This window comes from Anas platyrhynchos, chromosome 35 (assembly GCF_047663525.1).
Source record: "Anas platyrhynchos isolate ZD024472 breed Pekin duck chromosome 35, IASCAAS_PekinDuck_T2T, whole genome shotgun sequence".
In the NCBI taxonomy this organism is placed as follows: Eukaryota; Metazoa; Chordata; class Aves; order Anseriformes; family Anatidae; genus Anas; species Anas platyrhynchos.
The window spans coordinates 5,056,539-5,084,450 of record NC_092623.1 but is presented as its reverse complement, the minus strand read 5'-3'; the positions used below and the strand labels follow the sequence as shown (position 1 = coordinate 5,084,450).

Below are 27,912 nucleotides of genomic sequence, written 5' to 3'. Positions count from 1 at the left end.
AGCCGCCAGCTGCTACCTTACAGGGTCACAGTGCCATGGTCCTGTGGGGTGACAAATGGAACTAGAATTAGGAGCGGTGGGCAGCGCTCACAGCCATAGCCTCCCAGAGAAGCCGCCTTGGCGCACCTGGTTCCTGGCAACTCCTCCTGCCATTTCTGGGCTCACGATCATTGCTACCAGCATGCCTTAGCAAGGAGCATGCAGAGGAAGTTGGCCAGGAAGCTTCTGCCGAGGTGGAGGAGGCTGTGGAGGAGGAATAGTCAGTGGGGCTGGAGAAGGAGAAGGAGGAAGAGGCAGTGGAGGTGGAGGAGGTGTTGGAGGTGCAAGAGGCAGGGAAGGAGGAGAAGGAGGAGGAAAATGAGAAATAGGATTAGCAGGCGGGGGGCGAGGAGGACGCGGTAGACAAGGAGGAGGCAGTGGACAAGAAAAAGGCCGTGGACGATGAGGAGGAAGTGGAGGAGGAGGACGTGGTGGAGGTATCATAGAATCATTATTGTTGGAGGAGACCTTCACATTTGTCCGGTCTAGTCATCACTGTACTACCAATGTCACCCAATAAACCATGTTCCTAAGCACCAGCTCCAACCTTTCCTTGAACACCCTGCTCCTCTGGGGCCTCCTCCACAGGTCGCAGCCTCCTCTAGGGCAGATCCACCTGTTCCAACGGGGGCTCCTCCACGGGGGGGCTGCAGCGTGGGGATCTGCTCCACGGGGGACCCATGGGCTGCAGGGGGACAGCCTGCTCCACCAGGGGCCTCTCCCTGCACAGGCCGCAGGGGAACTGCTGCTGTGAGCCTGGAGCACCTCCTGCTTCCTGCTGCACGGCCCTTGGGGGCTGCACAGAGCTTTCCCACTCCTCCCTGAGCCAGACACTGCTGGGCAGCAGCTTTTGTTCCCTTTCTTAGATGGGCTCTCCCCCAGGCGCAAACATCATCCTTTTGCTCTGCGTTCTGGGCAGCAGCGGGTGGGTCCCTCCTGGAAGGAGCCTCCTGGAAGCGGCCCTGAGCTCCCATGGGGCAGCTGCTGCATTCTCCTCACAGAGGACACCCCTGCAGCCCCCCGCTCCCACAGCCTGGCCACGCAAACCCAAGCCAAGACACTGAGCGAGCCTCCCTGATTGCCAGCCAGCAGCTGGCTCAGCCTGGGACCCCAGGCCAGTGCCCACAAGACTCTCCTGGGCCTTCCAAAGCAAGCCTTGTGGGGACGGAGCACCCACAAAGAACGGACTCACACAACAGGACTCCTTGCCAACACCGCCTCACAGACACCTGGGCCTTGAGCAGGTAGCTCCCCTTGAGCGAGCTCATTTCCTTCCCAGGAGCTGAAATGTGCCGTTTCGGGGGCATTTGGGGGCTACAGCGTGCTGCTAAGAGGGATGTTGGAGCTCCTGCAGGGCAGTGCTTCCACTAAGGCAAGGCCTTTTCTGCATCTTCTACTGCCCTGCAAGCGAGGATGCTTGGGGCACACAAGAAGCTGGCAGGGGACACAGCTGCAGGGATTGCAGGGATTCCTAAAGTCATAGCCAAATCCAAGAAAGAGAGAAGGACGTGATGCTTTTGATAGAAAGGAGCTGGGTTTTGGGGCAAAATCCGTCCCTTTTTCTATCCCGGAGACACCCAAGGGCGTAGGACAGCAGCACTGCAGGGCAGCAAGAGATGCTGTGCATTTCTCTCGTCGCCCTGAGACAGCCACTGGGTGACGATGGTGCCAAGCGTCTTGAAAGAGACCTTGCTTTCTCAGGCCCAGGTGTCCAGCTGCACACCAAGGCCGTCCCTGGCTTCCAGGCGCAGTTGCCAGGCCCAAGGCCGAGCTCCTCTGCGAACCCCCAGCCCAGCAGACCTTGCTCCTGGCGTTGTGGAGCAGCCATTTCACGGGAGCCTTTTCTCCTGGCAGTCAGCTTAGCGCCATTAGCTCTGCCAGCGGGACGCCTGAGAGCCGTGGGAGCTCAGCAGAGAGTCACTGTCAGCCTTGGAGCTCACAAAGGTGGGTGGCCACAAGTACCCTGAGCGTCCAGCTCGCATTGAGGACTGCTGCTGGCACTCGAGGCGTGGAGGTCGGCATGGTGCAATGGGAGACGCCACTGTCCTGCTGGTGGGACAAGAGACACTGATGTGCTGCTGCTGCAGGAGGAGACTTGAAGGTGCTGCTGCTTCGAGGTGCTGAGGAGCGGGCAGCCTCCATGCCGGTGGCTGAGCTGAGCATGCTCCTGTTCATTAGCGCTCTCCCCTTCCTCTCTTTTTCCGGAGGTGGAGAGAGAGAAACGCACAGATCTCTTTCTTTCCCGGTAGGAAATGGAAGAGCCTCGTATCTACATATTGGCCAGATTCTGCCTGGCGCCCTTGGGACTGGGGATCTGTGTTGATCTGTAAGAAAGAGCAATCGTCAGCACAGCAAATTCCCGTGACCTTGTGTCTATCAGCATCGTCCAAATCCCTCTCTAGAGCTGTGGGCTGGCTAAGCTGTGTGTTGGATGGTGAAAGTGGGAAATGGGAATGGGTTGGGAAAGGATGTGTGCGCCGAGAAATCCTTGCTGGGATGGGAAGACTTCCTTGGGGTGGAAAGGCATTGGGCTCGGAAATGAAAGAGATGGGAAATGTTCTCTGGGTTTGAAAGCATTGGGAAGCAAAAGCATTGGGATGGGCAGTCACGCCTGGGATGGGAAAGTACTGGGATGGGAAATCTTTAATGGGGTGGGTAACATTTATTGAAGTAGGAAAACCATGGGGAAGTCCTCCAAGAGAGGGGAATTCTTTGGGAAGAGATCTCTTTGGATGAAGGGAAAAATCTGTTTGTGTTGATGGGAAATCTTTTGTATGGGAATCTGTTCTCATGTGAACTTGTCAGGATGGGAAATGACCATGAGGATGAAAGCTGGTCCTGGGCTGGGAAATGCTCAGGACGGGCAAGAGGCGGTGTGGAAGCGTCGTGGGCATGGCAAGAACTGCGTGGGAGGGAAAGCCTGCTGGGGATGGCCAAGTCTTGCGCTGGGCAGCCTGCTTGGCTCCAAAGCCTGCAGTCCTCCCCAAGATGTCGGCGAGGGGCTGGTCAGCCGTTGGGACGGAACCCCCGTTGCCCGCGTTCCCCAAGCAACCGCCCCACTCTCCAGCCACCATGGCAGGTCCAGCAGCCGGCTCCCGCTCCTCCCGGGGCTGCGGCCCTGCTGGCGAGCCCAGCGCCCCAGAGCTCAGCCCAGCGCCCTTTTTCCCACAGAGGGTTTCCCCAGACGGCTTCTGCGGGTTGCGCAGACGCAAAACTCCCCCTTCGTCGTCCCAGCCGTGCCGCCAACGGTGGCTGCCTGGCTGCTTCCCTCCCCCCCCGGAGCGACGGTGCTGCCCTTGCAGCCCCTGCAGGTACCCACCCTCCCCTCCGCACTGCCCCAGGCCACCATCTGGCACGTGGTGCCGGGGATCCAGGGGCAGGTGCTGCAGCTCCCCGCCAGGGTGCAGCTGCCACCTGGGGGGCACCTCCCAGCCCAGGGGCACCACCTGCAGCTTGGGCAGCTCCCCGCCGCCACCATGGGGCAGCTCCCTGCTGTGGGGCAGCTCCCCGCCGTGGGGCATAACCTGCAGCTGGTGCAGCTCCCCGCTGTGGGGCAAAACCTGCAGCTGGTGCAGCTCCCAACCATGGGGCACCAGCTGCAGCTGGTGCAGCTCCCCGCCGTGGGGCAGCTCCCCCACACCGCTCCTCCCTGTGCCCCCGTCCATCAGTGGGGACAGCCCATGGTGACGGGGACACTGGTGCCCCACCATGCGCTGGGGCTGGGGCCCAGGGCCGTGCTCCATGGGGAGCTCCTGCACCCCGCAGGCACCTGCCTGTTGCAGGCCCCCGCCCAGCGCAACCCCCCGCCACCCCTCGTCCCGGGGCCTCCGCTGCGGGGGCAGGCGCTCCCCGCGCCCTGCACCCTCAGCAGCAGCCGTGGGCAGCTGCCGGAGCCCTGCTTGCATGCCGTGGGGCTCAGCGAGGACCAGGGGCCCCCGCTGCCCGGCCCCACTCCCCCCGAGCCTGCCCAGGCTCCAGCGACCGCCAGCACCCAGACGGCGACGCCCGACGGTGAGTTTGGGGCTGGCACAGCCGGCCGCTTGTGGCCCCACACCCAGGGGCCATGGCAAAGCTGGCAGTGGGGGATGCTTGGGGGATTGCATTGGCTTGCTTTTTCCTCAGCGGCGACACTTGCAGAGGTGCCTGAGGAGCCCCTGGAGCTGCTGGAGCTGGGCCCCGATGCCTTCGCCGAGGCCTTTCCCCAGCTGGCAGGGGACAGCCAGCAGCTGCAGCACCTGCAGGACCAGCTCCCGGCCAACCTGGACAGCTCCGGCTTGGAGGAGCTGCTCAGCTGCCTGGATGCCGTGGAGCCCCACGACGCCTTCGCCGCTGTCCCCAGCAGTCCTGTCCTCAAGCGCTTCCTCTCGCAGCTGCCCGACCTCTGCGAGGACATCGAGGAGCCCAGCACACAGGGACTGGCAGCCACCAGAGCGCTGGGTGAGGTCCCCTCAAGCCCTGGGCTGCACCCCGACAAGGTGCAGGCTGGGCGGGCGCTGCAGCCCCCTGCAGCTGCTGTGCCGCCACTCAGCTCCCCCCTCAAGCCTGCAGCCCGGCCCCAGCTCAGGAGAGCCCTGCCCAAAAGGCCCCCCCAGCAGGAATTCATCCCTGCCCGCAGGAGAACCCTGCCCCAGCCTCCCTTGGCTCCCCTCAAGAGGCGCCCCGACCCTGACTGCCTCCCTGCCCACAAGAGACCCCTGCCCCAGCCTCCCCAGGCTCCCGTCCAGAGCCCCCCCGACCCTGACTTCCTCACTGCCCTCAGGAGAGCCCTGCCCAAGCCTCGCCTGAGTCCCCTCCAGAGCCCCCCCGAACCTGCCCGCAGGAGACCCATGCCCAAGCCTCTCCCCAAAAGGCCCCCCCAGCAGGAATTCATCCCTGCCCGCAAGAGAACCCTGCCCCAGCCTCCCTTGGCTCCCCTCAAGAGGCCTCAACTTCTCCCAGCCCTCAGGAGAGCCCTGCCCAGTCCCCCTCGCAGTCCCCTCCAGAGCCCCCCGCTCTGGAGGGGACTGCCCACGGCTCTGCCCACGCAGCCGCACACGCTGCAGCGTCCGGCGCAGCCCCGCGGGGACTACGTGCCCTGCGTGGGGCCCTGGGCGGGCGGCGACGCAGCGCCCACACCGCTGGAGGAGCAGGAGTCGTCGGTGCCCATCACGCCGCAGCAGCGTCCCGAGCGGGAGCGCCTCAAGAAGCTGGCCCAGGAGGAGCGGCAGCGGGCGGCCCACCACATGAGGATCGGCCCCGGGCAATTCTTCGAGCAGCGGCAGAAGGACCACGCCAGAGCCTACTCTTACGGCTACCCGTGACCGACCTCGGGCTTCTCCTCGACGGCCCCCGCAGCACCCAGGCCCGCTCAGCACGCAGGCAGGCACAGAGACCTCTGCAGGCACCTGCTCCAGCTTCAGCCACGCTCCTCAGCCCTTGCCCCTCTCGCTTGCCCTCTCCCCTCTCTCGTGCTGGACCTACGCACTGCTTGCCACTCTCAGGGATGGGCAACGGCAAATGCCAATGGCAAATGCGCGCGCGCCTCACCCAGGAAGGTGGCAATGGCAAGCTGGGGGGATGCTGGCAGGAGCTGGGCTGGGAAAGCTTGCCCATGGCAACTGCTGCTTGGGACACCAAAGGGCTGAGAGACAAGACTTAGCTCTTCTTTCAGGGCATTGCTCTTCTTTGCTGCCTTCTGGATTACATTCCTCTCCTTAGGTGCTCACTCAGCAAGGTCTCTGCCTGCAGCTCTTCTTGCACTGGGACGCCGAGGAGATCAGAACTGGGACGTTGTTGGGATAGGAAATGATCAGTGGGATGGGAAGTGATGATGGGGATAGGAACTCATTGGCACGGGAAAAATGGGTTTTATTTGTATTAAATTTAAATTTTTAAATTTTATTTAAATTTCTGAGTTTTATTTTTATTAAATTTAAATTTTCAAATTTTATTTAATTTACTGAGTTTTATTTTTATTAAATTTAAATTTTTAAATTTTATTTAATGTACTGGTTGTATTATTTATTTCATGAAATCCACTTTATTGACTGTGTTGTACAGTATGGCATTGTTTCATTATTAGAAAATGATAAGTATTTACTATTATTAATTAAACAATATTTACATATTTTATACATTATAAATTATCAATATTCTCATTTCTAATTTTGTTTGTTTTTATTCCTTTTCTACCCTATTAAACTCTCTTTATCCCAGTGCACTGGTTTGGACTTTAGTTTTTCTTCTGAGTCGTTGTGGATCCACTCCGGATGGGGGGACATTAGCGAACGCCTGTGTGCTTCAGATCCAAGGTCACCTTTGCCCTCAACTCAAGATCCATGTTTGCATCTGTTGTCATGAAGCAATGTTAACAACAGCAACAATTAAGTTACCTCATTTATTATTTCATGTTATTTCATGATTTCATGTTCAGTTATTTCATGCAGCCCGCTCCCGCTGCCCATGCTCAGGCCGGGCATGGATGTGGGCATGGCCAGCACGGACGGCAGAAAATGGGTGCATGGCTGGATGGATGGCTGGGTGGGAGTTGGGAATTCAGCCTTGGGATCAGAACTGGGAGGTTATTGGGATAGGAAATGATCAGTGGGATGGGAAGTGATGATGGGGATAGGAACTCATTGGGATGGGAAAAATGGGTTTTATTTGTATTAAATTTACATTTTAAAATTTTATTTAATTTACTGGGTTTTATTATTTATTTAATTAAATCCACTTTCTTGACTGTGTTGCACAGTATGGCATTGTTTCATTATTATAAAATGATAAGTATTTAATATTATTAATTAAACAATATTTATATATTTTATACTCGTAAGGGGGTGTCGAGAGGCAGGAGACCTTTTCTCCATTAACACCAGCGACAGGACCCACGGGAACGGGGTTAAGCTGAGGCAGGGGAAATTTAGGCTTGACATAAGGAGGGGGTTCTTCACAGAGAGGGTGGTTGCACACTGGAACGGGCTCCCCAGGGAAGTGGTCACTGCACCGAGCCTGTCTGAATTTGAGAAGAGATTGGACCGTGCACTTAGTCACATGGTCTGAACTTTTGGGTAGACCTGTGCGGTGTCAAGAGTTGGACTTGATGATCCTTAAGGGTCCCTTCCAACTCAGGATATTCTATGATTCTATGATTCTATGATACATTATAAATTATCAATATTCTCATTTCTTATTTTGTTTGGTTTTATTCCTTTTGTACCCAATTAAACTCTCTTTATCACAGTGCACTGGTTTGTTCTTATACTTTTTCTTACACTGTGGAGCCCAAAACTGCACTCAATACTCAGTACATGGAATACCAAGAGAGACTGCCTGTCATTTTCTCTTCTCTGCAGAAGCTCTGTTGCTAACACTGTCCAGAAATCACTACTGTCACAGACAGTAGTAGCATTCCCTCCTCCCACAGTTGGTTCTTCCCCCCCAAGACTTAGACACCATCCAGAAAAATGAGAAGAATAATACTAATACAGTAAATAAAATAAAATAAAATAAAATAAAATAAAATAAAATAAAATAAAATAAATAAAATAAAATAAAATAAAATAAAATAAAATAAAATAAAATAAAATAAAATAAAATAATAATAAAATTAATTAAAATAGTCAAAAGCCGTCAGGAAGGCAGTGGTGCAGACTGTGGAGAGCCTGGGTTCAAATCCTTCTTCTGTGAGGCTCTGAACCTATATCCCACCACAATCTCTCTGCTAATGTATGGCAGGGAAAGGAGGAAGAAAGAACATATCTCCTGCACTTTCCATTTATTGTTGACTGACAATTCTGTAGAGTTATAAAGCCTCAATCAGTGAGATACAGGGTTCTTCTCACATTGTCTCACTGTGCCCTAAGCGGAACAGCTCTCATTTAATAGATGCTTCACCACAAAATCATGAGTCATCTGCAGTTTTGAACTTTTCTGGGATCAAGTCCCTTCAGATGGTTGAGGAATCTGCTCCAGCACCTATGTAAACTGGTGCTCTACTAAGCTAGTGAGTGAACAAGAGAGAAATCCTCTGCTAGATGACTTGACAAATTGGGTCTGAAAATAGTGTTGAGGCAGAATAGTCCACGATTTTTGCCTTGGGTGCACAGAGGGATTGGGTGTTGTAGACTTCTTTTATTCTTCATTAAGATAAACATTTTCAAAAATGTGCTTGTTCAACCTTGCTCCCACTGTGTGCATGGGAGGGAGATAACTGAAAGTGGGGAGCGTTGCTTGGATCCTGCAAGTGGCTGAGGTCCAGTGGGGTTGGAGGCTTTCTTCCTCCTTTTGGAAATGCAAAGCAACCCTGCACCTCCCCTGCACTTGCAGGAGGATCGTGACAGCCCAAAGCACAGCGGCTTTGTAATTGCTGCATACACTTCGATCAGATTTACGTTTGGTAGCAGGGGCCTGCAGGGATGGCGTCTGTGAGAACAGTCCAGACAACAGCCAGCTCCAGATAGCTCCAAAAGGGCCCCGGCGCTTGCCAGAGCTGAGCCAATAAGCGATGTTGTTTGCACCTCTGGGAGAGCAGATGTAAGCAGGGGGAAATACTGCTGCACAACAGAAGCTGGAAGAGCAAGGAGTGAGAAGCAGCCCTGCAGCCCCCAAGGTGAGTGCAGCAGGAGGCAGGAGGTGCTCCAGGCTCACAGCAGCAGTTCCCCTGCGGGCTGTGCAGGGAGAGGCCCCTGGTGGAGCAGGCTGTCCCCCTGCACCCATGGGTCCCCCATGGAGCAGATCTCCACGCTGCTGCCCCCCTGTGGGTGGAGGAGCCCCCGGTGGAGCAGGTGGCTGTGGCCTGGAGGAGGCTGCGGCCTGTGGAGAGCCCCCGCAGGAGCAGGCCCCGGGCCGCAGCTGCAGCCATGGAGAGGAGCCCCCGCAGGAGCAGGGGGGCTGGGGGGAGCTGCCGCCCAGCCGTGGGGGACCCGTGCTGGAGCAGTTTGCTCCTGGGGGATGGATGGATGGATGGAGCCCGTGGGACGGAGCCGTGTGGGAGCAGTGCTTGAGGAGCTGCTGCCTGTGGGCAGCCCGTGTGGGATCAGCTGGGGAAGGGCGGCATCCCATGGGAGGGACCCCACGGGGAGCAGGGGCAGGGAGGGACCCTGAGGGTCACTCTGCTGAGTCTGCTTTGCCCGTCACGATACTTGTTGAGCCATCGCCCTGTCCTTATCTCAGCCCTGGAGCCCTTTGCATCGTATTTTCTCCCCCTTTCCCTTTGAGGAGGGGGAGTGAGAGAGCGGCCGTGGTGGAACTCGGCTGCCCACCCGTTTCGAACCACCGCAGTTGCAAAGTCCTGGGAAAGATTTCTTTCAAGAAATTAAACAAGGTGTTTAACAAAGAAATGCAGAGTTTCCTTTTGAAGGCTTCCTGGAGAATTGGGCTTCTTTCCTATTCCCAGCTCAGAGGAAGGGAATTGTTGATTTCACCTTCTTTTTTCTGACATGGAAATCAAAGGTGAACTGCTCCACAAGGACGGGCAACGTCTCAGAATCAAGCTCTTTTGCTCTGTAGTCCTTTCTCAAGGAAAAGATTGATCACACACCTTCCACAGATGTAGGGGAGCAGAGAATAATTTGGGAACTACTCTAATTCAAGTCAGTTTGGGCATAGTGGTACTTCCCTAGCTGTTTCTGAGACAGACGCATTAGTAACAGAGAGTGTTGTGCTGTCACTGGGAGGCGCCTGCGGTGATGACTTCAGAAACAGAACTGAATTGTGTCACCACAGCACTTTGGCAACAGCTGCCTCCGTGCACGTTTAGCTGGGAGGCACAGAGAAGGGTGCTGGATGCGATGAAACCACGTGAGGATTTGTGGATCTCCCCTTGAGGTGCACAGAGAGGGACCATGCCCTTCTGTAAGTGTTCTGATGCTTGGCTGAGGAAAAAAATGTGGTTTTGTTGTGAATGCTTCATTGTAGTATTCTGTAGTTTGTGTCAAGTCCTTACAGAAGCCTCAAGGTTGGTACTTTGCTCAATGATGGAGCTGCACAGAGTGAGAACAGACCCAATGTACGGATGAGGGCCTCTGCACGTTCTCTTCTTCCTACAGACGATCAACAAATAAGGGGAGACAGAGAAGAGTGTGCTGTGGTCCTCCCATAGACCGCAAGTACTAAAGCATAAACAAGAGGCTTAAGAGTCCCCCTGTCACGTTAAAATTCAGGACAGCAATGGACTTCCTCACACGGGCTGGCCTGTCGACTAGTGTCTCAGGCTGTGGCGTATGAAGATGCACTCCATCTGCTTTCAGGGTAGCAATGGCAGTGGGCAAGCTGCCTGACCTTAACATTTGTCATTTCATTTCTCACCTGAGTTTTGGTGGTTCTCCACGATTCATTCTTGGTCTAGAAAAAAAAAAAGAAAAAAAAAAAAAGTGAATTTGGATCAAAATAAAAGGATAAAAGGATTTCCTTTCCATTAATTACATGTTCTTAACTTAACTAAAAAAAGTGAACTGCGATGAAAATAAAAGGATTTCCTTTCCATTCATTACATGTTCTTACCTTTGTAACAGATTTGGTTATTGACTTAGAAGGCAAATATCTGGCCAGACTGCAAGACTTGTGCTCGCAGCGTGGGACAGCTCTCGTAAAGGTGATTCAGGGCAGTTTCTGGAAAACAAGACATCAGATCTCCCAAACAGCTTTCTTTGTGCTAATGTAGGAAGGGTGAGTAAGTGTAAAGGTAAGAGCCCAGATACCGTAAGAAGCAGAAAGTGTGAAGGAAACTTCCTTCTGGCTGATACAGCTCCATATCTAGTTGTCAAGTATGAAGAGAGCAGTGCTAAGTTTCTTGGGGAGAGGAAAACAAAGAGGCTGGGAGAGTGTACAAAGAAAAAAATGGGATTCCCTATTTCAGGAAATCCTAGGAACTGGAAATAGAGATTGGAAGAGTGCTTTAAGCCAAGACAGACATGTTTTAAAACTAAAACCTAGGAGTTGAATGAACCAAGAAATGAATCCCTTCTGATTATGCAGTTGTGTCCAGTGTTATCTTGGGAAATATGGTTTCCACATAAAACGTATCTGGGGCTTGAAGTTCTCCTAAGGCCCTTCTCTGTGTATTCCCTACTGTTTGGTAAGCGCTGAGGTCACACTGCAGACAGCAGCACGTCCTCTCCCCACTACTTAGCTGTCTGTTCTCACAACACGTCTAGGAACAGAATGGCTTGGACACAACTGCGCCTAGGACCGAGTTCATTCAAGCTGCTGGACGAGGTAAGAGCTCTGGACAAGCGAAGGGGAGGGAGGGATGGGTGGACATACAATATGATCACTTTAATCTCATTTCTCTAAGAATCCTGGCTGAGAAAACAAAACAAAACAGAATCAAAAAGAACAGAACAGAACAGAACAAATGAAGCAAGCAGCTAGCTTGCTGGAGACATTGTCTGGGAAGCAGTGAAAACACTTGCAAACAAAAACACGTCAAAGGACTAACTCTTTGAGCTTAATTCTAATCCAACAGCATAACCTCAAAGTCCTGTTTCTGTTCGTAACAGGCTGCTACAGTAACATGTCCCATTGGATGACTTTGCAGCATAGATGTCAGGAATGCAGCTTGGGATCCCCTCCTTCTACTCAGAGTTCGCTTTGAAGGGAAGTAATTCTTCCTGGGTTGACGGAAATCTAAAGTCTGTTTTCTAACACTCTTGCAGACGCTTCTCTGTCCATCGGCCTGTCCTGCCAACTCTGGTGTGAGTGTGAAGTTGTGGCAAGAGGGATTTCCCATTCCTATTTGACCTGATGGACACCAGCTTTCCTCGGAAATGGCTGATGTTGCTGAGGAGGCAGCAGTATCAAAGCCCTTGCTGATGAAGGTACAACCAGCTGGGGAGGCTTTGGCATTTCTGCACAACGCTGCTCCCTGACTGTCACTCCAGACTCAGATTCGGAAAGAAGCAAAGCAAGCTAGAGGAAAACTGGATGTCCTGGTAATTTTCTTTTCCTTTTATTTCTTCATTCTTCACTTGTAAGAAAATCTAAATCTTAACCCTTTGTTTGAAAACACGGCTTTATGGAAATGCTTATGGGTGTGCTCCTTCACCTTGTGTGGAACCTGCTTCACCTCGCTTCAGCTGTAGGACACCTATGCTCCAATTTATGCTTCCCATGATAAAGCAGTGTTCTTTCGGTGTTCTTTTCTGTGATGCTTGCAGGCGAGGTTGAAAAGAGTTGTCAGTAGGATTCTTCGTTTCCTTTGCAGTATCCAAAGCTCCGTATTACCGTGGATCTTCTCCTCTGATCTGGAAAGCTTCACAGGCCAAAAGAGAATTGAGATGAAGAAGGAAATAGAGAATGCTGACCAATATTGCCAAGTACCACCCGTAAGTTTTGTGAAAGAATCCGGTGCATTTCTGTAGTGGTAGAAAGTTCATAAAATCATCGTCGTGCACTTGAAGGCAAGCAATGCTGTAAAAATGAAGAATGCAAGGCCCTGCTTAAGGACAATCTTCAGGCTGCTTCTAGATCAACATCTTATTTGCTTCTTCCACAACCTCATCTCCGCTTGCTTAGAAGTTGTGAAGGTCGGAAGCACACTCCGTCTTTTTCATCCCCTCTGCGTATCTTTTCCCTGACAGCAACTTCTGTCTTGGCTCTTCACATCCAGCCAGAGCAGTTGCTTTGCCTCCGCAACCTGCAGGCTGACCTCTCGTGTGTACCTGTGCTGGACTGAGGGTAATGCTTGTAACGCACACAGATGCTGCATTCACTGTGACTTTTAGAAAAGAGAGCAAGAAGCTAACCTGCACAGCAGACTCTTAGGTTTCTGTATCTCTCTCTTTCTCTCTCTCTCTCTCTCTCTATCTGCATATATATTTCAGTACTTATTTACTTCTTTAAAGATACCTTAAATAGAATAGATACTTTAAGAAAGCTTACTTGTTCTTCCCCTTTCCTTGTTTTTAACGTTTGCTTTTCTAACCAATCCTTAATGTTACAACATGGGATTGATGCAGTACTCAGTCCTTAGAAGTTCTCAAAGCACATCAGTGATTTCTCTATTTCTCAACCTTTCCATCTTCATTGAGATCTCTCATCTGAATTTAGGTAGGAGGTGAAGAAGAACACTGCAAGCAGCTGAAGCCATATCAGACACATGCTTCTGCTAGGAAGTCATTCCGAGTGATTCCACGGTGTACTTTAGACAGGTTTGCTCTGGTCCTCTGGACTCAGCATCCCCAAGGGATATTTCAAAGCTCTCGGAAGGACCCGTCATTATCTCTGACACTGCAGCCTCCAGTAGGAAGGGGTAAATATTCCTTGCCCTTGTGCAAAGGAACTACTCAGTTAGCTGTTTCTAACCCAAATCTCGTTGTTGTCTTCTATTGACAGACACCACCCGGCTAGCCAAGCTAAACCACTGAAAATGGAAGGAGTGGGACATCTTCCAAAGCCTGCTGCTGCTTCTAAGCAGAACTGCGCTGTAGGTAGGGACACAGCAAGAGGACACGTCCAGGCCACGGTGGAACTGCAAGGCACCTGTCTGAGCCACACAACGAAGTCAGCGATTCCCAGTTGGAGACTGTTGCTCGACCAGTGACACAGCAGCTGGAGCGCTTCTGGTTGCTGCTGATGGGTTCCCGTGAATCAGCCAGGGATAGGAGCTATGAGAACGACTGAAGCGATTTGAAGTTACCTGAAAGAAAGAAGAGAGGAGAGAAGAAGACAAGAGGGGAGGGAAGGGGAGGGAATAAAAGGAAGGGAGGGTAGGGGAGGGTAGGATAGGATAGGATAGGATAGGATAGGATAGGATAGGATAGGATAGGATAGGATAGGATAGGGTGGGGTAGGGTAGGGTAGGGTAGGGTAGGGTAGGGTAGGGTAGGGTAGGGTAGGGTAGGGTAGGGTAGGGTAGGGTAGGGTAGGGTAGTGTAGCGTGTTAGAGGGGAGGGGAGCATAGGAGAGTATAGGGTAGTGTAGGGGATCGGAGTTTAGGGGAGTGTAGGGTAGGATACGGGAGGGGAGTGTAGGAGAGTGTAGGGGAGGGGGGCATAGGGTAATGTAGGGTAGTGTAGCGAACGGGAGTTTAGGGTAGGATAGGGGAGGGGAGTGTAGGAGTGTGTAGGGTAGTATAGGGGAGGGGAGTGTAGCAGAGTATAGGGACAGGGAGCATAGGGGAGGGGATGGTAGGGGAGGGGAGGAGACGGGAGGGGAGGGGAGGGGAGGGGATGGGGGGGAGGGGAGGGGAGGCAAAAGTGGGGAGAGGAGGCAAAAGAGGGGAGTGGAGGGGAGGGGAGGGGAGGGGAGGGGAGGGGAGGGGAGGGGAGGGGAGGGGAGGGGAGGGGAGGGGACGGGAGGGGACGGGAGGGGACGGGAGGGGACGGGAGGGGAGGGGAGTGCTACCATAAATAAAATTGCCAAATACATGACATTTTGGATCTGGAGCCAGATCTTTGTGTACATGTCCTCTCCCCGTAGCCCCACGTGCTGACCACCCACCCAAATCTATCATACTGTTGGTCAGAAAGAACAGGGAGCATAGGGGAGGGCAGGGGAGTGGAGGGAAGGGAAAAGAGGGGATGGGAGGGGTGGGGAGCGCTACCATCAATAAAATTGCCAAATACGATGAAGGAGCAGCAGAGCCTGCAACCTCCAGTCCCCAACATCCTCCAACCACCCCCCCACTGCTCCGTGGGAAATAGGTAGAAGAATCAAGACTGAGGTTTAGCCTGGGATGGAGGTAGTGTGGCGAGGTGGTTTTCTGTTTGGTTGGTTGGTTGGTTGGTTGGTTGGTTGGTTTTAAAGTTTTTAAATTCTCACTGTCTAATTTAGGATAAGAGAGAGAAAGTTGTGTTTACTATTGCCCTGGAGTTTCTGTTGGTCTGGCCACGGAAATGGAGTACTCAAAATCCTCAGGACACTCAGTTTATACCAGATTTATCCTAAAACTGCAGTATTTCTAGGCCCTTGGGATTCTTATCAATTAAAACATACTTTTTCACGCACAGAAGATGCAAAAAAGTGCGTCTACTGCAGTATGCAGACAGAGCCAGTCCTGTCTCTTGATTCCTTCTGCCTTCTGCCTGAAGAGCAGCAGACAATCGAGTTCTTGTCTTCAGTAGCTACGGCCTTAACCAACTGTGCAGTCTGTCCATTCATACACAGAGGAGGAAAAATAGCGTGGAATAACTCCTCTCCTTTGTGCTAACAGAGGAGGGTACAGCTTCCTCACTCCAACCCCACCGAGGCAAACCAGTCAGCAGTGCACGCCAGAGCCTCTGTCTCTTCCCCGTCTCATGATGTGCAGCTGGATCACTCTCCCTTCTATCCCCAGGATCGCTTTCAGTACAGTCACAGAAGGGTCAGACTCACAGCTTTAGGACCCATCAGAAGAGGCTTTCCCTCTTCTGCCACCACACCCCCTATACACATGCAATTTCACACATGCAAAGAGACACCATGGACTGGGGAGTTGCACAGAGAGGAGACCGCACCCGTTTGCCTGCCTGCAGTTTGACACCAGTAGGGAGGTAATTCCCATCAGGAGTTTCCATAGAGATGACAGAATATGGCCCTAGGGTCCTGCTGCTTCTTTCAGCCCTAATTCTTCAAATCCATAGGAACGGAAGAAACCTTCCCAGACAAGTGCTGCATATCTTGAAGGTTGGAGAACCCACAGCCTTCTGCTTCATTTCATTTTAAAGATCAATCCCAATGTCACTCCCATAGAAGTAGTGGAAGCCATCTGGCTGGCTTGGCTTTCTCTCCAAAGAAGACCAAATGAGAGTTGGTCCCGGGTGAGGATGAGCCCTGACAGTTCCTGCATTTTGGTTCTCCTGCAGCCCACAAAGCTCTCACTGCCTTGCCTGAATTTGAACCCCTTTGGAACCAAATCTACAGATTATCTCTGTAAATCCAAAACAGCACTTATTCACCATGTGAACAACAAATGCCTGGGATGGTTAACAGCACTTGGGTGCAAAGGTCAGATATATGTAGCTGCATGTTACACATTTTTAGTCTGAATAGCACAATTTATCCTTTGACTCCATTTTGCTGTCATGTGGATATCAATTTGCAATCATTTGGTCTGTCCTCCCTTTGGTGGCTTCCGTGAGAAGAATCTAGAAGCTGCCCCCCGTTAGATAACGGCTCCACTGCTGGCCAGAGCCAAGCCAAGAAACGATGTCGCTTGTTCCTCTGGGAGAGCATATTGAAGAAAGGAGAACAAAAATAACAACAAAAAGCTGTTTCACAGGGAGAAAGAGAGGAGAAGCAGCCCTGCAGCCCCCCAGGTGAGTGCAGCAGGAGGGCAGGAGGCAGCAGCAGTTCCCCTGCGGGCTGTGCAGGGAGAGGCCCCTGGTGGAGCAGGCTGTCCCCCTGCACCCATGGGTCCCACATGGAGCAGATCTCCACGCTGCTGCCCCCCTGTGGGTGGAGGAGCCCCCGGTGGAGCAGGTGGCTGTGGCCTGGAGGAGGCTGCGGCCCATGGAGAGCCCCCGCAGGAGCAGGCCCCGGGCCGCAGCTGCAGCCATGGAGAGGAGCCCACGGGGAGCAGGGGCAGAGAGGGACCTTGGAGGAGGGAACTGTATCCTCTTTTTTCATCGGTGCTGAGATTGAGGATCAGGATTTCGTGGTAGGAATTTGTTTAGATGAACCAATTTACCTCCATATGGGTTTTGTATGTTTCTTTCACCTTGTCTTGCAGGACCATCTTGGCTGGGTCTGCAGTGTTGTGCAAAAGTGAAGTTTTTCACAATAAAGAGCAGCTTTTTTTGGGGGGGAAAAGGCTGAGGTGGCCTTCATCAGAGTCTTGTGACCTGAAAATGCAGAAAATGGGTGCATGGCTGGCTGGATGGGTGGGTGGGAGTTGGGAATTCAGCCTTGGGATCAGAACTGGGACGTTGTTGGGATAGGAAATGATCAGTGGGATGGGAAGTGATGATGGGGATAGGAACTCATTAGGATGGGATAAATAGGTTTTATTTTTATTGCATTCAATCCACTTTATTGACTGTGTTGTACAGTATGGCGTTGTTTTATTACTATAAAATTATGATGATTATTATTTAATCTTATTAATTAAACAATTTTTATACGTTATTATATTATAAATTATAAATATTAATATTTATTATATTGTTTTTATTCCTTTTCTACCCTATTAAACTCTCTTTATCCCAGTGCACTGCTTTGGACTTTAGTTTTCCTTCCGAGTCGTTGTGGATTCACTCCGGATGGGGGGACATTAGTGAACGCCTGTGTGCTTCAGATCCAAGGTCACCTTTGCCCTCAACTCAAGATACATGTTTGCATCTATTGTCGTGAAACAATGTTAACAACATCAACAAAAAAGTTCCCTACTTGCTAGCAGCATCCCTACGTTTGCTGGGGTCTGCTCTGTGCATTTTGAAGACCGTTCCATGCTATTCAGCCCCTTCAGGAGGAAATGGATGGTTCTAGGAAAATGCGTCTTGACCTGATGCAAAGCTGTGACTCAGCACCCTGCAGCCCCCGCAACCCCTGGCATTTTACCTGCAGCCCCTCCAACAACTCCTTCCTTCCTTCCTTCCTTCCTTCCTTCCTTCCTTCCTTCCTTCCTTCCTTCCTTCCTTCCTTCCTTCCTTCCTTCCTTTCGTTCTGTCTGTCTGTCTGTCTTTCTCTGTTTCTGTCCAGCACTGATTTTATGGCTACGTGTGCATATCCACAGTGTAGAGTTTTCTCCGTTCCGTTTCTTCCCTGAGTCTTGCCCCTCTTCCCTGCAACTGAACAGCATTGCCTTGATCAAGGAAGTGGCAACATGCGGCTTACACAGTAACCTGCTGAAATTACAGCTATAACCATGGAGCACAGCTGCCGATCAACACAAGACCACCAATCGCTCACATTTCTAAACTGCTCGTCACAATTCTTCCATATGTAGGCTGTGATGCTGCTCATCTCTTAAGCACCCATCCATTTCTTCTCTTCCCAGACCCTCAAGGTGTCCTGGTCAAACCACCTCCCTTCCTCTTGCCCCATCTGGCTCTCCCACCTTCCTTTTCCCTCAAGGCTCAACTTTTTTTTTTTTTTTTTTTCAGCATAGGAGCTCCATAGAAGCTGCTGCTGCCCACCTCCGAGTTGACTAGGGCTGAACTACTGAAAAAGAAAAGAAAAGCTATAAATAAGAGTGAGAGATGGTGAATACCTAACCATCTCTTAAAAGCAGGATTTTAAGAGAATAAGTAATTGATAAATGGAGTTAAGATCGGAGGGAAAAAAGTCCACTGTTGCAATCAATAGAGTTAAGAAGTTTTTCAAGTACATTAGGAACAAAAATTAGAGTAATGACACAGATCTGATACGGGATGGGTATTGCTTCAGTGAGAAATGATGGAAAAAAACACAACACAACACATGCGTATGTGTTGTTGGGTATTTGTAAAAAAAAAAAAGAAAAAAAAAAACAGGTTAATGAAAACTGCATGCTCAATTAGATGATTTTTTTGTTGTCATTGGTAGGGAATTGTGTGCTTTACAACACAGTATGTGTTATATATATATATTATATATGTTTTATATATGTTTTATATATGTTTTAATAAAATAAGGAAATGATATTTTTTTTCTACGTTTGTGGTTTCCAAACTGTAGTTAATAAACATTAAACAAGATGCAATAGGATCTCGTTAACTCTTTTGTTTGAAAAAACAGTGGCCCTGATCGAGAGGTGCAAGTGAGAGGAGACAATATTCAGTATTTCTCTATGTTGTCATTTATTGGTGAAGATGAAAGTCTGCAGTTCATGTTCATTACACTAGCATGACAAAATGACTACAAGGGGGACTGTCTGGTAGTGAAAAGGAACTTCAGCATGGATTAAAAATCTTTGCCTTTCTTTATTCTGAACTGTTTTTCTTACGGCTGCTAGAGAGAGATTCTCTGCCTTAGAAATAAAACTGCCCAGGCTGTTCTGATAAACCTGTAGGGTTAAGGCACTTCTACCAAAACAGATTTCAAAAGGCAAGAAGTCAAAAAGCAACAATTCAGTAATCTGTGTACGCTTCTATATTAAGTTTTAAGATAACCTGGTTTATATTTAGTTCACACAAATTAACCAAACATAGCAGCATACAACCTAAGAAAAGCTTAAGAAATTTATTAGATGCACAGATAAAGTGCTGTAACAGAGAAACTTGTGTAAATCTATTCTAAAATAAATAAGGTACAGTTAAACCACCTTTGACTCGTTTTAACTCGGAAAGAAATAACCTAAGTTTTAATCATTTGAATTTTAAGGTCAAGGTGAAATATACCATAACTATAACAGTGGTTGTGATCTGTATCAACTATTTGAGGCTCCTGTTCCTCTTGAGGTCTCCCAGAAACAGGAAGGCTATTGCAAAATGTATACATTAGACATAGCTCCTTTTACAGAAACATTTTTGTAATAAAGTCTGGTTGCTCAAATACATGTTAAAATATTTAACAAGGAAACAATTTTCTCCTGATCCAGTCGATCTTTTAAACAAGACGATGTATTTTTCCTATGACGCAGCCCACAGGAGGGAACAGAAGTAAACATCCTCCTTAACTGAAGACTGTTTTGTTTGAAGAACTAAACTATTGCATTATTATATGAGAGCAAGAAATATCCATTTGGGTTATCCCTTTCTCCAAACATGGTGACCAGTGATACATGTATTTTTGCCTTAATCTCAAAGGCCCGTTTGTCTCCACGTAAGGTACGTTAAAAAGAGATTCCCTTTAAGCATCTTATCACAAGATCTCTTACTGCCTTTCCATCCGGGGAAGCTTGTGTGTTAAACTGCCCTTGGAGTTTTGGATGCTACTAGATTTCTGTGCTCTGTTATCCATAATTTCAGGCACTTCGGGGCTAACATGGCTGTTTAAGTCAATGCAATAATATTACCAATATATTCAACACTCAGAAGAGTCACCACAGTTTCCTTCACACACTCAGGATTTCAAATTCTTCTTCCAATTCAAATAGCTTGTCAGTAGATTCAATGAGTTCTGTAAAAAAAGATAAAGAAAAAAATGCTTCTAAAGACATGCCTGATTTTGTTCACTTAAAAAAAAAACTTTGAAAGACGCATTCCAGAAAAGTACTTTGTAAGAGTGAAAAAAAAAATCTGTGCTAGCAATTGTATGGCTTGTTTGGATACATGCCTGCTATATATTGCTTGACACTCACAAAGGATAGTTATTCTACCTGTGATTATTCTTTTATTTGCTAACGAGGAACATAACATTGCACAATTAGGCTTTTAATCGGTGCCTTACCTGCTCCTGTGGTTTTCACTTCTGGTTTTGTTGGAGGTATGAAAGGAGGCCAGTGTGGCGGGTGCTTCTGGACCAGCTCAAACATCCATAGACTCTGCTGCTTTAGAATCTCCTGAGGACAGAATACTTTCATTTTAAAAGCTGGCTCGGGAGACGCTTCAAACACAAAATGCGTCTGCTTAATTGAAAGTGTTTTTTAATTACGCATGTCCATCAGGAAAAAAAAGTCTTTATACAGACATACTGTGAAATCCAAGCACCATGGTCTCTGTAATACATCCCTAGTTAAAACACATCTGGAAGACAGATCTCTTGAACTGTACTACAAATTATCAGTCTTATCATCTTTTGATATCAGCTTTGATATCTGCAAACCTGTAATTTTGTTTACATGTAGCAAGCACACTAGGAATGTACAATATTTTCTGCTTTTTAAAAGAAAGTTGCTTGCATAGAACTCTCCTCAAGTTTTCTGTTGATCAATAGCACAAAAGACAGATCTATCAGCTCCTCCAAAGGGAAAAAAAAAAAAAAAAAACGCATCAGATTTTGAAGGACAGGTTTTGGTCAGGAAAAAAGGTGTTCCTGAAGCCAAACGCTATTCCTCTTCAAAGAGAAGTTACCTTCTGTCCTGTATTTCAGTTATTTACAAACTGTTTTCCTTAGATGATTTTTTTTTTTTTTTAAATAAATGCCTTTAGAGGTTGATAGTACTTTACATTCAGACGTCTGGTGCTTAGCTTAACAGCTGCATGCAGAAACATCCTCAAGTCTGTTTCCTGTGGCAGCCAGCACCTTCTGTTCTCCCTAGATCAGCAGGAGCTAGAGGCCTGCAGCACTTACAGAATCAGATCTTTAAGATAGCAGGGACTAACAGTCATAATTAGAACACGCAATCTATTATGTCAAACAATAAAAAAGGATCAGGAAGCAAATCATTGATACATCACTACAATATGGCAGTTAAACCTTAGTCATTTAGTGAGAATTAGAAGTTAAAAGCAAGTGTCACCCAGTAACACCTTCAAGTGTGGATGTTTACACCCATTTTCCAACTGGCAGGGTTTGTGGCTGGTAAAGTGCTGAACAATTTCCAATTAGCAATTCAGTAGTATTGCCTTACCCTGATGCTTTAATGCATTCTTCTCTATGGCTCATACAATTTGTATACAAAGGAAAATGCAAAGGAAAATTTTACAAAAAACAAACAATAAAAAACAGACTTTATAAAGAACAAATCGAGATGCTAAGTTCCCACTCTTACCTTTTGTACAAGACTACACCGGTTATCAAAATCACATTCTTCTTTGCAAAAGAAGCCCTTAGGGGAAAAAAAAAACACACAGAGTTTTACCTTTGCTGATGGTAGGTATGTGGTACCAGCAGGTAAGGCGGTTTGACCTCTGATACAGTAATGCCCTGTACGATCAGTAGATATAAGACTCCAAATATGTGGCAGCTCTAGGGAGAGAACCCACGGGGAGAACAAGGCCCTGCAAACCCCTAACGAAATAGTCAAGCAAAAAATAGCAGCAGCTCCTGTGTGCTCCTCCATGGAGCGCCACCCAGTTCCTACAGTCCAGGTATCAGCAGAAGCTGAAAACTTGTAGATGATGGACCACCTAAGGAACATTTCCATTCTGGTATCTATACTGAAAATATTTGCTCTTCATTATGATTTTGTCTGTCTCGTTGCATCATGCCACATTTTGCACAGTTACGTAGTTAAGTATTAAAACAAAACAAAACAAAACAAAACAAAAAAACTTTCTAAAAAGCAGCAGTATTAAAAAACAGGTATGTGAATGAATGACAGATACCGGTATCTTTACAGATTGTTTAAAGCTTTAGAAACACATCCCACTGGTGACAACTGCCAATCACCCAATCACAGGATACTGGCATGGGATCAGATCCAATTTTTTCAAATACCACAGTACCCCCATGACATTTTGGGTGAATTACAAATAATACATTTGTATTTGTAATTTGGGGTGAAATACAATAATTCCACTTAAACATTTTTAACTTATGATATAAAGTAAGTTTAAGTAACTTGTCTAGAGGTGACCAAACATAAAGTAGTGATAGAATAAAACACGTAAACCTGTTTCAGTTCCTTGCTCTGACCATTATAATGCCTCTTGAAAGAAGTAAAAGCTGCTCAGTAAAGAAAACAAAGCGAGCTCCCTACAGTACAGACAGCTCCCCACTTGCCCTAAGATTCTCCATGTAGTTATGTACAAACTACTATGTGTTGATCACAGAAGACAGCTTTGTGATCTTGGTTCTGTTCAAGGAGATGCATTGCTGCCCTTACCAATGTAGAGAGACATTACTTTGAGATAAAGTACATGCATTCCAGATTTCCTGACACTTACTAAAGCTACTGAAGGGTCCAAATTCATGATCTTCATTCTATGTGGGGCTTCCTGGCAGTGGAAACTCTCATCGTCAACCGTGCCATTTTCTTCTGAATCTACAAAGCTTTGAGTGGTGTGAGGGTCCAGATAGATCAGCTCATTGCCTGGATGGGTAAAAGCCGTATGTTAAAAATAAGCAAGTGACATTAATAAGCACTTGGTCCAGAACTGTAAAATAGAAATTAGATTGCCATCGCAGTCAGTATAATCTAGACTTTCCAGCTAGGGATTCTTTAAGAGAATCGGAAGGGTTAGACACAACGTTTCCCACAGGGTATTTAGTATAACTTCCTATTGTCACCTATTACTGTAATTTTTTGGTTGGTTATGTTCTATCTTTGTCACATACTTTTATTTTTCCATGTGAGATCCAGTACTTTTTTTTTTTTTTTTTTTTAATCTCAAGTGTTGTAAACACTAACATTTGACAGATTAAAAGGTACAGGATGTTCACAGATGCAATCTGTAATCCCATTAGGCATTCATTCAGAAATTGGAACAAAAAAGCCTAACTAAAACAGGTTAGGTTTTACAAAAGGACAAAATAGGGTTGCAAAATTTTGGCCCAAAGTGGGGTGAAATCTGAAGGAATGCATTTTAAATTAATTAGAGCAATACTTAATAACAGAAGGTATACAAAAGGTGAAAAAGATACTGCCATCAGAAACAGTTTTGAAATACAAGAAAATAAAAGTGACATTTGACCAATACACTTGTCAAATGCTATCAGCTATTCTCAGTATGTTGCTCTTGTTGATGTCATCACTTATTTTTACACCTAGCTTTGCTGTTAACTTTCTGCTCCTGTTAAGGATCATCTCATACTGTTTCTAAACTCTTTTAGATATGCTTCTTCATTTATTTTATTCTATTCTCATCTTTCTTTACTTCTAGAGGTTCACGCTTAGACCCCTTACTATTTCCCCTTCAAAAAATGTTCTCTTTTGATCATCTGCACATTTGGAATAAGTTTCTTTTTTCCTTACCTAAAAATCCTATGAAATAATAGGCATTCTTTGGTTTCCCTCCTAATGCTCCCAAAGACTGTGGCATCTTAAAGCATTCCTAGGAGTTCAAAAGGAATAAAGGAAATTGTCATTCATTTCTTTACTGACATCACAGATACCCAAACTTATTTGACAGTAACGAGCAATGAATTGAAAGAAAACCTTACTTTAAATGCATCAATATATACGGGATTTATGTGATTTATCCCTAGTCGTAGAGGTATAATAAGCAAGAGGGGTTTCCAGCCTTTGCAGAGTCCTCCTGCGTTCTTGCTTCGGCCAAGAGCACTTCTGTGCAAATGTGCACTGCTGTGGGACGCGCTGCTGCTCTGAGGAGGGCACCAGCACATTTTTTCTGCGGGAATAAAACTAGAAATCAGTCAACGCACAGAGGAACACAAAGCAGATCTTCCTCTCAGTAGTGAATTAAGCTAGTTTGCCTGGGATCTTTATAGGGCACCCAAGACAAAACGAGCCGGGCATGGCAATTACAGCTATTTAGTAGAAGTGATTCTAGCAGACAGTATGTGCTGGCACGTCCAAGTGAGACGTTAGATAAATGATTGGGAGATGACAATTTAAGACTGCAGTGACATGTCCTATTAATGTTATTAATAGTGTCAAGCTTTGCCTATAAAACGCCAGAGAAATGAAATGGCAGCAATGATGACAGTAGAAATTCTTCAAGGAGCTCTTCACATCCAGTGATGTGAGCACGAAGTTGGCATCAGGGATCAAAAAAACACAACTGAGTTTGTATGTCCTTCTTCCCTCTTCTTACCCTTGCAAGACAAACCCATGGCCCCCCAAGTATTTGTTCATGTTTAGATACATGCTGGCAAATGGAGTCAAATCAGAAACTGTTACCAGAAAACTGATGAGGTTTCACTTACTGATGTCTTCAATGACCACCGTATTGCCCATAGATACATAAACTGCTAATGAATTCCATTCATCAAATAAAGCAAGCTTCCTAGAAAACATTAAGGTACTAATTAATATAAACTAGTTGGATCAAAAGGGTAGCTTTACACTCAGAACCATTTGATTTATTTATTTATTTTTTCTTAAGAAAAAACATCCTTTCTGCATTTTTTAAAGTCTCCATGTAAGAAAAAGAAAACTTTAAACATTAAATGTTTAATATCTTTAGAAAAATAGGTACTGAGTGGTACCAGGAAAAACATATGCGCTGCACCATGTGCAAACTGTTTTGTCTTACTGCTAAGTGCAGTGACAGTAACAGTCCAACTACATCAAGTTTATTACTTTTTATTGCACTCGACAGTCTCTGCAATGGGTTCTTGCCCAATTGTGTCTTTTCTCATCTGGAAAAGAAAAAAATTCCTATGCCAGTTTTGCAGATTACTTTTTGCTTAAGAAATTCCACTGAATTCAGTGGAATTACTTCTGCCTGAGCCTGCGTGCACAGCAGAAATGGGGCATTAAAAGCTAAACCAGCTAAGGGTTTGGGGCACCAAAACTTCAGTGGGAGACAGCAGCACACAGTTTTATGTCCACTTCTGCAAATCCAAACCTTTGGGGAAGGGAGCTACACTCTTAAGCTGCACTGGCAGAATTAGCTGTTTCAAATAAGCCAGAAAGAAATGGGGGTGAGCGTTTCACCATGAAAAACTTGGCCATGAAAGATCTGGAGTCCAGGGCATGCTTCAGCTCCCCTCCCTCTTCAGATCATGTGCCTGTTCCAGGGTGTCAAAGACTTGCTGCTGAGCTCGCAGGACCTGTAGCCTAGCCCCTGCCTGAGGTAAGACACCTCCACGTACCCCTGGAGAACTGAGCAGCCTCAGTTCCTTTCAGTGTGGCTCCCAGACTATGAGGAGCTGCCCATCTTTATCCAGTAGCCTTGCTGGCAGAACTGCTGCTCAGAAAGGGAGGAATTGCAGCTCAGTTCCCTCCTCAGCCGAGATGGCTTCTCTCTGATGTTTCACACCACCACTCCGACCTACACGGTGGCACTCTCGACCTGCCAGAGCTGTGCCACTGTGCAGAAAGGAATATACATCTGTGGTGTGACTGGTGAGGGCATGCAGACGGCATAGCAGGAGACTTTCCTGCAGTTTCTTCTCCTCAGGCTCTTCCTTTATTAAAATTTAGAGGTCACCCATTCCCAACTCAGTACCTGCACACCGAGCTGTGGCATGACATTCCATGCTGCACTTGTAAATAGATGGCAAGTACATTCCTGACTGTGGGACAGGGGGAGATGCAGCCTTCAAAACTCTGCCTGGGCCTTCTCTTGGCTGCCCCAGGGGAGTACGTTCTGAATGAGACTGGTATGATCTCACTTACTTTAGTACTTGAGCAACTGTATTTGGTCCAAACCATTCTCCAATTGACTTCCCCTCTCCAACACCCACCTGTGCTGTTTTCATAGTGAAAAAAAGACACACGGACACAAAATCAAAGAAAAATGAGACCATAAAGAATGTGGGAACAATATACAGTAAATACCGTGACTGTCAAACATTCTAGAGTAACTGCAATCTGTACTTAGCAATAACAATTATTTTCTCAATCTATGCTCTTTTCAAAACTTAGGGAGTGCCAGTTTCTTTAATAAACAAAAGGCTTCTAAACTACAATGAGAATTACAAGTTAACAAATGTTAGTGCCCTTTATTACAAATTACAGCAATAAGCTACAAGACTGTCTGTTCTAACATTACTGACTCTGGTACCCAAGGCTTACAGAGTTTATCAAGAGCTACATTCTAGTACATGGCTTTATTTAGGTCTCAGGGAATGTTTCTGTACTACTAGTCTTTGCGCCCATCTGCATACCTTTTTATTTTTGTATAAGCATACACACTGTCTTCACATCCACTTTTTAAAATTATGAATTAACATACTGCAAATTAGTGATTCAACACAGTAGAAATTTCAGTGGAAAAAACCTGAAAGTTTATGTTTGTTCTTACCCATCTGGTGGATTGACTAACAGCAAGCCTTCCTGTTGAGAAAGCATCGTAGGATTCTGTGATATTCTTCTGGTTGTTTTTTGTGGTTTTCCCATTGCCAATCTGAAAGGAAAAATTGATATAGAATAAAAAATGGTGACGTTTTCATTACACTGATCAAATGTCTAGACAGCAGAAAGCTTTATAATGAGATGTTAAAAGACATTTCAATTCATCTCGAATATTTACATTTTGTGTAGAGCTCCTAGAATTCCAAGCTTGTTATTTATCATCAAGCTGCCCTTTATCATCATAGGCTAGATTGTCAAAACAGGGAAAATAAAACAAAACAAAAACATCAACTGCAAACATATTCTGACGGATCATGCTGCGTGTTGATAGCCATTCCAGTATCTCTGAGCTTCCAAGATTATTTAAAAGTACAGGCTGTGTTTAGACCTTGTTGGATTTCTAAGCACCCATTAAATAACAACATAAGATCCATACAGAAAGTCCAAACACTCCACTGGCAGCATCCTGGGAAGTGACATGCACGCTTAAGAGCTTGCACCAGGGGGGTTTGGACCTCGTGCTGCTGACAAGTGAGGAGTGAAGAGAAGGGTAAGAGCACTGTCCCACGGTGGCAGGTTTTCCCTTGGCCTCAACTTGGGTGTTACACTAAAAGGTTTATAAAATAATGGCGACAGGATTCCCCATTTCTTCTCCTTCTATGCCTATTTCTCTGCTTCAGGCTGGGATGATTTCACCCAGCTGAATATGAATTGATTCATTAGGAACTGTTACCAGGGCATCAAAGAAAGTCTCACTAATAAATTCAGGGTTTGTGCTTTTAATGGAGTACTTACGAAGAAGCGTCTGCAGACAATACCAAAGTTCCCTCAGGACCAGCACTCACCTCTCCCTAAGTGTCTGCAGATCAGTGCTTGGGCCAGCATCATCTGCCCGCATCGCAGCATACATCCCCAGCCAGCGTCCGACGAAGGACCCGTGCCTCCTGTTAGGAAAGTTCAGCACAATCAGTGCAGGCTTTCAACTGGGTGCAGCACCACAGAGGACATTTCAGAGTGCTAGAAAACAGATAGGGCTGCTGAAGCCTCCATGAACTGTCCTACAGATAAAAGGCACAGAGCAAGACTTTGGTTCCATGCTGTTGGTCTAATTCTAATCTCTGCATTGCACAAATAAACAAAATTCATTTATTCCTTGTGGAGCTGACTTACTCTTTTCATTCTTCAAGCAGCATTCACAAACCATTTACTGCATGCTATACAACATGATCACCTGTTTACATACAGAC

At 47.2% G+C, this 27,912-nt stretch overlaps 1 long non-coding RNA gene across 1 annotated transcript; it reads right to left on the bottom strand.

The window, feature by feature from the left end:
• Positions 1 to 21,510: 21,510 nt before the first annotated feature.
• Positions 21,511 to 23,735, bottom strand: LOC140000957 (uncharacterized). Its single transcript, XR_011806146.1, has 3 exons — positions 23,657 to 23,735; positions 22,629 to 22,774; positions 21,511 to 21,568 (listed from the first exon to the last, which is right to left on the bottom strand). It is a non-coding gene; the product is annotated as an uncharacterized lncRNA (long non-coding RNA).
• Between the last annotated feature and the right edge of the window lie 4,177 nt (positions 23,736 to 27,912).